The 14,017-nt window shown below is 35.0% G+C and overlaps 1 protein-coding gene across 3 annotated transcripts in view; it reads left to right on the top strand.

The window, feature by feature from the left end:
- The window catches only part of ELF1 (E74 like ETS transcription factor 1), a 125,596-nt gene that overhangs the window by 38,608 nt on the left and 72,971 nt on the right, over positions 1 to 14,017 (top strand). Inside the window, exons 1-2 of one of the 3 annotated variants that reach the window (XM_032150743.2) lie at positions 4,164 to 4,262; positions 5,870 to 5,988. The exons of 1 other annotated variant lie outside the window; for it this stretch is intronic. The gene's annotated coding sequence lies outside the window, so the exon portion shown is untranslated. Of the gene's footprint in view, positions 1 to 4,163; positions 4,263 to 5,869; positions 5,989 to 14,017 lie in introns of those variants that run through there. One more of the 3 variants, XM_032150741.2, reaches the window with a different exon arrangement.

The following is a 14,017-nucleotide window of genomic DNA, read 5'->3' as shown; positions in this document are numbered from 1 at the left end:
ATTCATAACACTCAATCTCAGTCTTTTGAATTTTATTTTTCTATTTAATTAGTGGGGAACATTGATTTTGGTCATTTGCCATTTTAATGGTGTGATCTTTTCTTTTTCCATCTCTGATAGTCATAGCATGTTAGCTCCCGACCTACAGGGTGGATTCAAACAAAGTTTTTTTTAGCCCAAGTTTCCTAGATATGGAAATTAGAGTATTCTATATTTTTGTACTAGAAGTTTTCAGATTTGAGTTCAAAGAGAAGAGGTAACAATAAAAAGGAAAAATGAGCCCTAGCACAATAAATTCTTTTTATAAATTCTGTTTCGGTGGAGGAAATAAGTAGTATCTGAAATTTAGTTGGCATTTAAATTCATTCAGTTGACTCAATCTCTCTCAGCTAATAGTTCAAATATACATGTTGACAATTCCATGAGCAGCCATGAAAGCTTTATATAAGGTATATACTGACTTGATACATATCTAATTTTATAAATAAACATACCCACAGTATGTACATTTCATATACCTAAACTAGATTTATTTCTCCCTTCCTCCCTTCCTCCCTTTCTTTCTTTCTTTCTTTCTGTTCTGGGGTACATGTGCAGAACTTGATATTTGTTACGAAATGTGGAGGTCTGACACAGAGTCTTGCTTGGTGACCCAGGCTGGAGTGCAGTGGTGCAATCTTGGCTCACTGCAACCTCCGCCTCCCAGGTTCAAGCGATTCTCCTGCCTCAGCCTCCCGAGTAGCTGAGATTACAGGTGTCTGCCACCACACCTGGCTAATATCCGTAATTTTGGTAGAGACGGTTTCACCATATTGGCCAGCCTGGTCTCGAACTCCTGAACTTAAGTAATCCGCCTGCCTTGGCCTCGCAAAGTGCTAGGATTACAGGCGTGAGCCAACGTGCCTGGCCTAGATTTCTTTTTTTATGTCAGTTTTATTGAGGAATGGTTTATATGCAGTACAATTTGCCCTATTTAGTTTTATAGCTCTATGAATTTTGACAATGTACATAAGTCATATACCGGTACCACAATCAAGATACAGAATATTTCCGTCACCCTAAACAGTTCCTTGTCTTCCTTTGTAGTCAACCCCCTCCCCTTATTTCCAGCCCCTAGCACTGATAGGATTTCTGTGCCTTCTGTTTTGCCTTTTCCATTATGTCACATATAAATGGAATCATATAGAGTCATAGAGTCAGTCTTATTTTGTTTAGCCTAATGCTTTTAGGTTCATCCATGTTGTCACATATATCAGAAATTCAGATCTTTTTTGTTGCCGAGTAGCATTACATTATATGAATATACTATACCATTCCATTACATGGATTTATCCATTCATCTATTGATGGACATTATTTGGGTTTTCAATATTTGGTGAATGATAAAACTGCTATATATATTTGCATAGAAGTTTTAAAATAGACATGTATCTTCATTTCTCTTGGGTAAATGCCTAGGAATGGGATTACTGGATCATGTGATAAGTGTATGTTTATAGAAACTGCTAAACTATCTTCCAAAGTGGCTAAACTTTTGCATTCCCACCAGCAATATATGAGAGTTGTAGTTGCTCCATGTTCTCATCAACACTTGGTATTATCGGTGGTTTTTGTTTTGTTTTGTTGTGGTATTGTCAAATTAATTTGCATTTCCCTATTGAGTATTGATGTTGAGATATTTTCATGTACTTTTTTGCCATCTGTATCACTTCTTTGGTAAAGTGTCTATTCAGATTTGAGCATTTAAAAAACTGGATTGTTTTCCTATTTTTGAGTTGCAAAAGCGCTTTATATAGTCTGGATAGCAGTATGTGGACTTATTTTAATCCTCATAATCTGTGTGGTAGATACCATAGGCTAAATGATAGATAAATAAGTTATGATGCAGGATTGTTAAGTAATTGCCCAAGATTACATAGCTAATAGGTAGCAGAGCTGGGATTCAAACCCAAGTAGATTGACTAGAACCTGTGTCAAACTGTTTGCCTTTTTTTTTTCTTTGATCCTCTCATATGCAGAGATTGACTTATTGGGGCTGTAAATAGAACAAGGATCCAGTTCCTGTAGGTGATAGAATAATGCTAATGGGGACACCGCTGGGCAGAGGGATAATATATTGTAATGGCAGCTCTGGAGTCATCTCCTTAGGAACAGCTAAGATAATTGTTTCTGTTGAAGAGGTGTAATTATTTTCCGTTTAATTCTCTTCACATTACTGGTGGCCACAGTAATTCCTTTAAATTATGTTTGGAATATTTGCCATTATTAAGTAATGAGGTGCTTTATATAAATGGATTTTCTCAATAGCAGAAGCTTATCCTTTTAGATATCTGTTATTCATAAAACATCTCACACACTTGATGTTACACACTTTGGCTTTCGAAGGCCTGTCTTAAACTAATGCTGACTTGGAGACACTTAGTGTATGGTAATTAGGGAATATTACAACTTACTGACCTTATATAATGGCTTCATATCTGAATACTTTTAAAGTTACATTTATTTTTAGTTTTATAAGGTGGGGTTTTTTTATGTCATTATCAGCTCTTTCACTTTTTCTGACATCCTTTTATAATACTGTTGCCCTCTTTTACCTGTTAACATTTTTTATTTCTAATTAGCCAAAAGAAGCTAATCAGATTGTTAGGTTTACATTCATAGTATCTAAAATAAATTTCAGATATGGAAAATTACTTGGGGGGAACTTTCCAGGGAACAAGTGAATCTCCCGTGACTGCTCAGTGGACCTTGTTTCTTGGTGCATGGGCCTTGAATAGTCATTTTGTGTAAGTGAACTAAAGTAAGCTAAATATGACATTTGACAGGAGAAAACATGGTCTATATTTTTTTTAACAAATTTTTAATTAACAGTTTGTAAAACCATGGAGATTATTTTTCAGTAAAAGGATAAACCAAGCAATCTTCAGTGTAAGGAATAAATAGACAATAGGCAGAAAGTTGGTTCACAATCATTGCTGTTTTGCAGCATTTTGTAAAGTTCCTAAGTCAGTGACAGCTTGTACTCTCATCTATGCCTCTGGTAAGCCAGAATAAACTCCCAACTAATTAACTAAAGGGAGAAAACCTTGCTAAATCCTATTTACTTTTTGTAAGATACCAGGACGATATCTATTGAGTTGCATTTATCATGTCAAGTGCTTTGGAAGTACTTAGTGCTTTCAAGCCATTTTGATTAATTTAAACTCTTAGAATAAATTAATAAGTATTCACCCAGAGGCCAGGATAAGTAGGTGTAGTAATATTTCAGTGGCTTGGGCACTTTGTCAGATGTATTCTGACTTGGAAGGCAGAGCTTCACTGGCCACAGTTGTGCCCTTAGGCTGGCCTTGCCACAATTGCAGTGGAGCTGTAGCAGGGTGCCTGGCACAAGAGGCTTGAAATACATGTAGAAAATTTTGCTTGAAAGGTAAATCAAACTGTGGCTATCATTTGGAAGTAGTAGAGTTATGAACTATGATCGTACCAATACTTTTTTTAAAAGAGTTTTATCAAGCTTGCAGTTTATTTAAAATCATTTTGCTTTGTTGGACTTTAAATTCCTAACATTGGGGTGTGGGTTTTTTAAAATTCTGTAAACCAGTTTAATTCACACTTATTTTTCCACTGAACTTTGAATTTTCTAGTGGATTTTATTTGTTTAGTGAACTTACAGATCTGCATCTGGCTTTGTAGTTTGCTAGCCTTTCCAGACTACATAGCAATATATCTCTTTCACATGAGGGTTAATGAGTAGCCAGATTACACTCACCAGTCCATTGTTACATTAAGAGCCACAGAGTTTGCTATCTCCCTTCCATCCCCTTTCATACTTTTTTCCTTTCACAGTTTTATTTGATATAGTAAACTAACTTTTAAAAATTGAGATTTTTATATTTTAAAACAATATATAGTTTTTAATTTTGCTCCCTTGTAGATTCTTACTCTATTGTTAATTTTAAATTATGGCAATTAATATGAGCTTAGTAATGGTCTAATCAAGGTAGATCTTGCTCCTTGCCTCTTCTTCCCCACTTTCCTATACCATTTTTACCTGTAGATTTGCATGTTTGACCTAGCAGAATAATTGGGTCCACAGCAACATGGGCGTGCCTCCCTTAGAAACACTTGGTTTCATGTATGACTCATAAGCTGAAGCACAGACACCACTTCCCCAATCTACAGGAGCCATTTTAACAGCTAAAACTTGTCGGATTGCTTTTTATTTTCAAGCTCAAAAGACGATAGAGAAAGAATACTTGAAGGTAACTTGTTACGATTTTGTATGTTTGCTTCTGGCTTTTTCTTGAGCTGATAAACAGAGGGTGGTTCTTACCTGTCGAAGAACATGGCTGAATGTGTTCTTTAACCCTCTGATAAAATGTGTGTGGTCAGTCACATGCCTGATTGAACTTAATTGCTAGGGGGAAACAAAGCACTGAAATTCTGGAAAGTTTTAGATGTTCTTGTTAAAGCATTTTGTATGTCTTTGTGATTTTTTTTCTATGTAATTTAAGAATAAAATAGGTTTTTTGTTTGTTTATTTGTTTTTAAGTACCACAAAGCAAACTAAGGTCAAATTTTAATTTAAAAAATCTAATTGTATTTTTTGGGGTAGTTGAAGTTACAGTTAAGTAAACCATATTATTCCTGTGTGATATGGATGTTAAAAATCCAGGGGCAGTGGCTTTGTTTTGGCATTTTAGCTAAGGGTGAAGTTTTGGGATAACTCAGTCATAGGTGTTGCTCATTGACTGTTATTTATATATTTTTTCTCCCTCTCTGTTTTTTAAAGTTAATGAAATTATATTAAATGTTTCATTTTGGAAACCCAATAGAAATTTAAGTGAATTGTTATTAAGATAATAAGTAAAAATGAATATTAGATTATTTAGATAACAAGTAAAAGTGAATATTAAATAAAGAGGAAGAAAGACTAGAATGATTCATTTACTATTAGAAAAAAATGAAGTTTTATAATTCACACTGAAAACTTGTTCTGAGTAACAACCTTAGAAGTAAAGCTGTCTTCTAAGGAAATGTAGTTATTTCAATTTTATGTAAAAAGAAAAAGTGATGAGTATTGGCCTTCCTTTTGTATTACTGTTCTTAAAATTTGCCTGCCTTGAATTAAAAACCTTCTATAAATGAAAAGATAGCTCAGTCTTTTCCTGAAGTACTTGTCATTGTAGTTATGAGATTTTGGCTGGCGAGTATACATCCTGCTGTGCCTTAAAGTTCTAGGTGCTCTGTAAAGATGAGTGCAATAGTATTTTATTTCTGAAACATATTTATGAAAATAAAATTGGAACATGCAGTGATTCCAAAAAATAAAGTTTTTGGATATAAAACTTGCCAAATCATTTCTTATTGACCAAAATGATATTTAGCTAGTTCTTTGAGAATTTGCTATGCACTTTCTAAGTGCTTAAAGGCCTGTCAGATTAAAGGGAAGAAAGAAAGGCAATCAGTTATTATTTCTAACTCTTTTGTAAGGATTGTTGATATTAACAGATCTCAATTTTGCGGTCTTACAAGAAAGACACAGCGGACATTTTACCAATTCAGCTGAGCCATTTGCTATCATCTTTGCATATTGCTGGTTTAGTCGGCCTTTGAGTAAGCAAAAGCTGTATTTACTTCTAGTCTGGTCTGTGTGAAAAATCTTATGAAGACTTTTCTATTTTTTTTTTTTTTTAACTTTTTTAAGGTGGTGATCCATAAGAGAAAAATCAAGAGGCACACAAATAAGCGGCATAATTAAGATCTTATTTATTAAAGAGAAGTAGAGGAATTTGGTTTCTTAAATTTAAGAAGCTGGTACAGTTTAAGTAAAATAGATATTGTTTATATATTTTCTTATGTGATAAAGACTGAAGTGGAGCTTCAAGGAGAAGGGAGAAGGAGGGGAAAAAGAAGAGAACAAAGAAAAGACCAGAACAATTTATCAAGTAGTTCCCTCTCCACGTTTTTCCTTCCATAAGACTGAATGTAAGTTTGAACTGACCCATCAGAATTAAATTTAGAATTACTGATGTATAGAACTTTAGTGCTGAAAGTGACTGAAGATTATCCAACTGCCTCACTTTTATAGATGAAGAAACAGTGGCCCACAGAGGTCCCGTGATTTGCTTGAGGTCATGCAGTACCTAATGGCAGGGCTTCGCAGTCTGGAACTGCTCGTGCCAGTCACTACAAGTGATGCTTTGAAATGCTCTATATTTCCTTAAGATTAAATAAAACCTTAATTAAGATGTTTGGTGATAATCTTGGTGGTAAGTTGCAACCAAATGGATCAACCAATGATTTTGAAAATGTAGTTTTCTTTTTCATCAGAAAGATGATGCATTCATTTTATTTCTACAACTTTTTATTTTTCACTGTTAGAATTTTTTTGTTCATGACATTGCTTCTTTCAAGATGGCTTGAGATGGAAATATAAAGAGGTGGGAATTTAATTTGAGCTTCTAGATACAAAGACAGTTTTATTTCTGCTTTAGTTTTACCTCATATTCTTTTTTTTTTTTTTTTTTTTGAGACAGAGTTTCACTCTTGTTGCCCAGGCTGGAGTGCAATGGCGCAATCTCAGCTCACCACAACTTCTGCCTCCGAGGTTTGAGCGATTCTCCTGCCTCAGCCTCCTAAGTAGCTGGGATTACGGGCATGCACCACCACGCCCAGCTAATTTTGTATTTTTAGTAGAGACAGGGTTTCTCCATGTTGGTTAGGCTGATCCTGAACTCCCAACCTTGGGTGATCCACTCGCCTCAGCCTCCCAAAGTCCTGCAGACACAAGCCACTGTGCCCGTCCTTACCTCATATTCTTTTAGGAGGGCAAATATTGTTTAATGTGATACCTTGTTATACTAAAGTATGTGTACGTGTAAAACTTTGCATGTGAATTTACAAAATCCAGAGGTGTCTAAGCTTTAACATTACACTTATCTTAAATTTGACCTTATTATAAGATAGTAATCTCATTTTATTTATCTTTGTCACATCTTCTCCTCCTTCTTTGAAATAAGAGAATTGTTTGGTATATATAAAATCTTTTGTCTCTTAATTTTTTGGTGTGTTTTATTGGGGTGGTTGGAAATTCTCTAGGTCTGAAATTTAGATTTTTAATAGTTTATGCATAACTGCTGAATCTCCTAAATTTCTGAGTGCCCTAACTCAATTCAGTGTGAAATCATCCACAGTGTGGCCATCATTGTCCTAAACCCCAAAAAGCACAAAAGGCTGGGAACATGGGCTTTATCTTCATAAACTTAAATTCTTGTTGGGAAAACAGGGCTTGTTAACAAGTGAAGTAAAGAATAGAACCAACCACTGACTACATAAATTCAGGTTCAGATTGCCTAGAGATAAAAGATGACTGAAAGAATGCTCAGGAGAGTTTATCTTGAAGGAATGATGAATGTTGAAGGTTGAATAGCATTTACCTATGTTAAGAAGAGTGTCTTCGTCAATAATAAGAATAAGAATATATGCTGTTTGAGAGGAAAAAGGTTTTATTCTGTTTTTCTGTCTTTTTCAACCTTTGACAAAGTACCAAGCACATATGAGTAGACAGGTATTATTTGTTGTGTTAAACCTTTGGCTACTCTTTTTTGCCATCTTATGTGACGAATTCAGTTGGCCATCTTGCTGAAGTTAAAGATGGCACATCTTTAAAAAGCATGTGGCCCTCAGCTTAATCTCTGACTAGTGTCTGCATGTTGTAGGTAATACTGTCTGATAGTATTACCTTTAAAGCTGTAATTATCAACCTTTGGTGTAACAAAGAATCACCCAGTTTTAACTCAGAAATTCTGATTCATTAGGCCTAGGATTTGCTTAAACAATCAGCATTTTTTACTGTGTACCCTAAATGATTATGATGTAGGTGCTTATATGCCACATTTTCAGAAAGAGAGTTTACAGGTTTAAGGCTATGAAGAGGAATTAGCTGTTTTGCATTTAAATATTTGAAGTTTTAGGCAGCAATGCTATTTTGAAGCCCATAGCCTTTAGTAAGGAAGGAAAGCAACTAGGGTACTTTATTATCAGTGTTAGAACCCATTTAGGCTCCGTTCCCATCCCAGTTATCCCTTTCTCTAGTCCATTTTTTTTGCTGTGGTATATGTTGTTTAACTATGTGGCTATCCCTCTTTCCTTTTCTTTGATCCACCCCCGAAACCTACTGCCATATTGGCCATAATAAATAATCTTTGTTTTTTAATGTAATTAACCTATTTTTTATTTCTCAGTGAACTCTTCCAGTGTTAGTTGTTTTGGTTCCAGTTGTTGCTTCTTGGTTTCCCTCTCCATACTCTTACTCCTGGGGCTTTAGGAAAAACACCCCCTTACTGATTTAGGGTGGCATTTACAGCCTTTTGAAAGCTCTTCTCTCTTGAGAAATACACTATTATTATTTGTAATATTTTTGTTTTCTTTCTTTTTTTGTGGAGGGGGCAGGGGCGACTTAAAGACTAGTGCAATAGTATGTACTTGTTTGAGTCTGGGAAGAAGTAACTTTTTTTTAACCCTGTAATGCTTGGATATGATTTTTGAAGCTTCTTCAGATATTTAACTGCATATTTGATTGCATATTTGTAGATTTTGCCTAATATTACATCTCATCTAATGGGACATTGGTAGGTATTCACTGACGTGGATAAATGAGAAGAAAATTCCCCTCATTTGAATTGTTTGAAGATAATCATTGCTTCCATAAATTAGCCAGAATATTTTGCTCCTTTGCTTAGGAGCTGCTTCATATAAATGGTTGAAATTAAGTTAATAACGTTATTGAGTCAACTCCAATGATTAGGGCAGTTTCCAACTATCTGAACAATCTTTCTTCCATTAGTATGGAGAACCTACAAGAGTTTTTTGTATCTTGTCAAATGAGCTGTATACTATAATAAAAGTGGCTGTTGAGCAGTACTACAAATGTCTTTTCTGGTCATAGTTCTAAGCACCTTAAGTCATTATATGAGAAAAATAACTCATTGTGTGCTCTTTGCTTTGTTGACAGAGAGGGAGAAATTATGCAGCTGAGCTTTGGATATACAAATTTCTATGTAGAAACGTTTTGATTCCTTTTCTTCCAGGTATTAGCATCATCCTCATCGTCAGAGCCCTCTTGCCTTCTATAGTTTGTATGAAGATTGGTTTAACAATTTTTATATTAAAAGCTATCAAAGTGATATATATGCACACCATTCAAAATTTAATTCATAGATCTATAATGAAAAGGAACCTCCCTCCTCTGCCCCTTCTCACTCTCAGTCCTGCTGTCCAAAGGTAACCACTTAGAGAAGTTGTTTTATTTTTTAAGTTTGTATTTTCATGTGATTTGTCCTCGTCCTGTGTTCTAGTCTATATATTAGAAGCTCTTCAAAGTAGCAGGCATCAGTATGACTTTACATGCTGCAGTATCTACATGATAAATACCCAGTCATATAGTGATCATTATGTCTGTGCTGTTACATGGTACAATTTTAAAAATCTAAATACAATTAAAGAAAATTAGTTTCTGGGTTTAGAAAACAATCCTATAAATAGTAAAACTATAAAATATTATAATAAAACTATTAAAATGAAGTGTAACAATTTATATATATGTTATTTTTTATATCAAAATACTAAATGGAAGTTTAGTATTGTAATGGGGCAATTCATTATTTTTTCTTCTTTAAAAATGAAATGTGCATGTAGGAGAATATATATAAAACATAGAGTTTAAATAAAATTATAAAGTGTTACAACATGGGTAAACATTTTGTAATTTTATTTAAGCAGTTTTGCCCCATATTTATAAGCATCTTGAGAAGCAACCCATGTTAAGAAATATAGAGTATGTCTGTTACCCTAGAAGGCCCCCACTCCTCTTCATGTTTGTTTCCTTTAAAAAATAACTACTATGCTGACTTTTGCGATAATCTTTTCTTTATAGTTTTACCTCTTTGAACTTTATACACATGAATCACACCATATATTCTGTAGTGACTTTGCTTCTTTCATTCAGCTTTGTGACTTAAGTTACTTTTCATTGCAGTACAGTATTCCATTGTTTGTCTGTACCACAGTGTATTTATTCTCTCTTGTTGATGGCCTTAGATTATTTGCAGCTTGGGAACACTTGTACATGGTTCCCTGGAACATAAATGTAGAAGTTCTCTAGAGCAGTATCTTCACATTGAGGGATGTGAAGGCTTTGCAGAGTATAGATAGTTTAATGTAATTTATAGTTCTTCAATATCTTTCCTAGGATCAGATACCTGCCAATGATGACTTCTAACCCATTCAGAATCTTTCCATGGTGTATTGCCCTGGGGTGTAAAATCCTCCAGGACCCTAAACAGTTGGGCAGTTGATGCATTTCAGAAGAAGCTGTAGACAACAATATATTTGACCCCTAAAACAATTCAGTATGCTTGTCATTTGTTAACTAGAGTTATTTCAAAAATAATTTTGAATAAAAAATAAATTTTAATAAATACATGTTCCCAATTATGCATATAAAAGCAATCCTACTATACTGATATATATGTAGTAAAGTTATAAAAATATATAACAGGGAAGATATCAATTTTAGAATGGTTGACGAGTGGGCACTGTAGCTTATGCCTATAATTTGAGCACTTTGGAAAGCCTAAGTGGGAGGATCACTTGAGGCCAGGAATTCGAGACCAGCCTGGGCAACATAGCAAGACCCTGTCTCTACAAGTAGAAAAAAAATTTTGTTTTTTTAATTAGCCAGGCGTGGTGTCACACTCCTGTAGCTCCAGCTACTTGAGAAGCTGAAGCAGGAGGATTGCTTGAGCCCAGGAGTTAATGCTGCAGTGAAATATGATTGCACCACTGCACTTCAGCCTGGGTGACAAAACAAGAATCTGTTTCTAAAAAAAAAAAAAGGAGAGAAAAGAAAAAAACATAAAACTTAAAATAGTCGAAGGAGGGATAAAATGAGACCGGAGAGGGATATTAGAGGAGGCTTTAACTGTGATGACCTTTTTTTTCTTAAAAACAAAACAGAAAAACAAAAGCAGAAAGAAGCTATGGTAAAACATAAAGCTAGGTGGTAGATAGATGAATCCTCTTTGGTTTAACTGTTTCATAATACTCTTTTTTTTTTTCTTTTTTTTTTTTTTTGAGATGGAGTCTTGCTCTGTCGCCCAGGCTGGAGTGCAGTGGCACAATCTCGGCTCTCTGCAGCCTCCGGCTCCTGGGTTCAAGTGATTCTCCTGCCTCAGCCTCCCAAGTAGCTGAGATTACAGGTGCCCACCATGGCGCCCAGCTAATTTATCTTTGTATTTTTTTAGTAGAGATGAGGTTTTGCTATGTTGGCCAGGCTGGTCTTGAATTCCTGACCTCAAGTGATCCGCCTACCTTAGCCTCCCAAAGTGCTGGGATTACAGGTGGGAGCTACCACACCTGGCCTCATAATACATTTTTATCTGTAAGCTATAGTTTATTTTTGCCCTACATTTATAAGTATCTTGAGGAATAATGTTTAATTTGACCGGTAGTAAAAGTTGACTTAAAAAAAAGTGGCAGTAAACTTTGCATCAGAGCCGGGGGCACTGAGATGCACCTGTAGTTCCAGCTACTTGGGAACTTGAGGTTGAAGAAATGCATGACCCCAGGAGTTTGAGACCTGAGCAACATAGTGAGACCCTCCTATTTCAAAAAAATGAAAACTCTGCATCAGTTAAAAATGGGATCAGGCACGGTGGCTCAAGCCTGTAATCCCAGCACTTTGGGAGGCCAAGGCAGGTGGATCACTTGGGCCCAGGAGTTTGAGACCAGCCTGCAAAATATGATGAAACCCCATCTCTACTAAAAATACAAAAACAAGCCAGGCATGGTGGTGAGTGACTGTAGTCCCAGCTACTTGGGGAGCTGAGGTGGGAGGATCACTTGAGCCCAGGAGGTCAAGGCTTCAGTGAGGCATGTTCGTGCCACTATACTCCAACCTGGGCAACAAAGTAAGACCTTGTCTCAAAAAAAAAGTTAACTGCCGATTTCAGTGAAAGGGATTGGGTAGATTCAGATGTAAGTGTTATAAGACTGTGTGTCTGTCCCAAATAACTAAGAAGATCTAAGCATACTCCTGGATGGATAAATAGTAATTTCCAGTTGAGATCCATTAACAAATTGGAACTTTAGTTACCTAGCAGTAATTTAGTTAGGTTTCATCTTCAGAATTATCCCATATTGAAGTATTTCTCAAAAACACATTTCAAAACAAAAACATTCATAAAATAATTAGTATAGTATTAACATCCGTGAACTTTTAAGTAGCTAATAGATTGTTGCATCTAACCAGATTTACTGGCATATTCACTGTTTCATCTTGCTTCCTGATCAGTGTTTCATGTAGCTACCTTAGAATTCTTACTGTAATGGTAGCAATTTCTGAATCTTCAGTGATTTTTGTTGTTATAGTTATAAACTAGATATACACTCTTCAGGTAAAGCTTTCAAAATTTTAACAATGTAAATGTGGGAACTGCTATAGAAAGTGAAAACATAGATCTTGACCCAGGTTTTTACTTTCATCATCCCTTGGCTCTCTTTCCTGTAATACTTCGCACAGTGTATGTATAAGCAGTGGCATGGACAAAGAACAAATGGAAATAGAAGTCATAAGATTTCATTGTCTGAGGGTTCCTATAAAGTCATATAGTTCAGAAGTCTCTTAAATTTTCATTATATACCTTTTGATCTATATTATTATTGATTCATTCAACAATTACTGCCTGTTACATATTATTCTTGATGTTGGGATATAGCAATGAACAAAATATAAAAACTATTCATAAATTATATGCATATATTGTACTAATTAACCTCCATTTAAGATGTATTATAATGTATATAAAGATTAGAGAAAATTATAGATAAACTAGATTAGTTTTCGATGTGCTACATGTGATCTAAGGGAAGGAAAGTGTGCACACACACACACACACACACACACACACACACACACACACCTCATACCTATATGTATTTTTTTGGGGGGGGTGAGGGGGAGATAGTGGTGTAGCCCTCTTGCCTAGGCTGGAGTACAGTGGTACAATCATAGCTTGCTACAGCCCCAAACTCCTGGGCTCAAGCAATCCTCCACCTAGCCTCCCATGTAGAACTACAAGTGCATACCACTATGCCATGCAAATTTCTTTCTGTTTTTTTTTCTTTTCTTTTTTTTTTTTTTTTTTTTTATTGGTAGATACGTGGTCTGGCTATGTTGTCCAGGCTGGTCTCAAACTTCTGGGCTCAATCGATCCTCTTATCTTGGCCTCCCAAAATATTGGGATTACAGGCATGAGCCACCATGCTTGGCCCAAAGCATGTATATTTAACAGCATTATTTTTAATCAAGGAAAAAAAATTACCCCAGAGAGATTTTTTTTTCAATATGCTATTCTGAGAAAAGACTCCTTTAAAGGGCATATAATAAATAATAATATCCTATAAGTAAAAAACATATATTGATAAATATGACCTAGGAAAACAAAAGCTCTTTGTGGTCCTCAATAAATTTTAAGAATATAAAGGGATCTTGACACCAAAAAGTTTGAGAACTGCTGCACTATTGCAACTAGTAATTTAAATATCATTCTTAGAGTTTTACATTATTAAATTGAAGTTAAAAAAAAAAAACACAAGCTTTCTAAACCAGAACAACTAGAGTAAAAACATTAATTTGAAGTTTTTTTCCCAATGAGAAAAATCATAGACTGTCACCTTTACCATTTATTTACTTGTTTCTCCTAGCCTTTCCACAAAGAATAACCAATTCTTTAAAGTTTGGAAGTATATTAAATTATTACATTTAAAATTAAAATACATTAAACTTTCTAGCAAAGGAATGCAAATTAAAGTCAAATAACCCCCCTGTGTTTTTATCCATCATAATGACAATAGTTCAAGTATTGTGGGTTGTTGCAAATGACGTTGAATGTCCATGCAGGTATTCTGTTGCTAACAGTATAAACTGAAAAAATCTTCTGCAGGGCAGTTGGCA

This window comes from Hylobates moloch, unplaced genomic scaffold, assembly GCF_009828535.3.
Source record: "Hylobates moloch isolate HMO894 unplaced genomic scaffold, HMol_V3 SCAFFOLD_4, whole genome shotgun sequence".
Lineage (NCBI taxonomy): Eukaryota > Metazoa > Chordata > Mammalia > Primates > Hylobatidae > Hylobates > Hylobates moloch.
The sequence above is the reverse complement of the archived record's forward strand: the minus strand, read 5'-3'. Positions and strand labels throughout refer to the sequence as shown.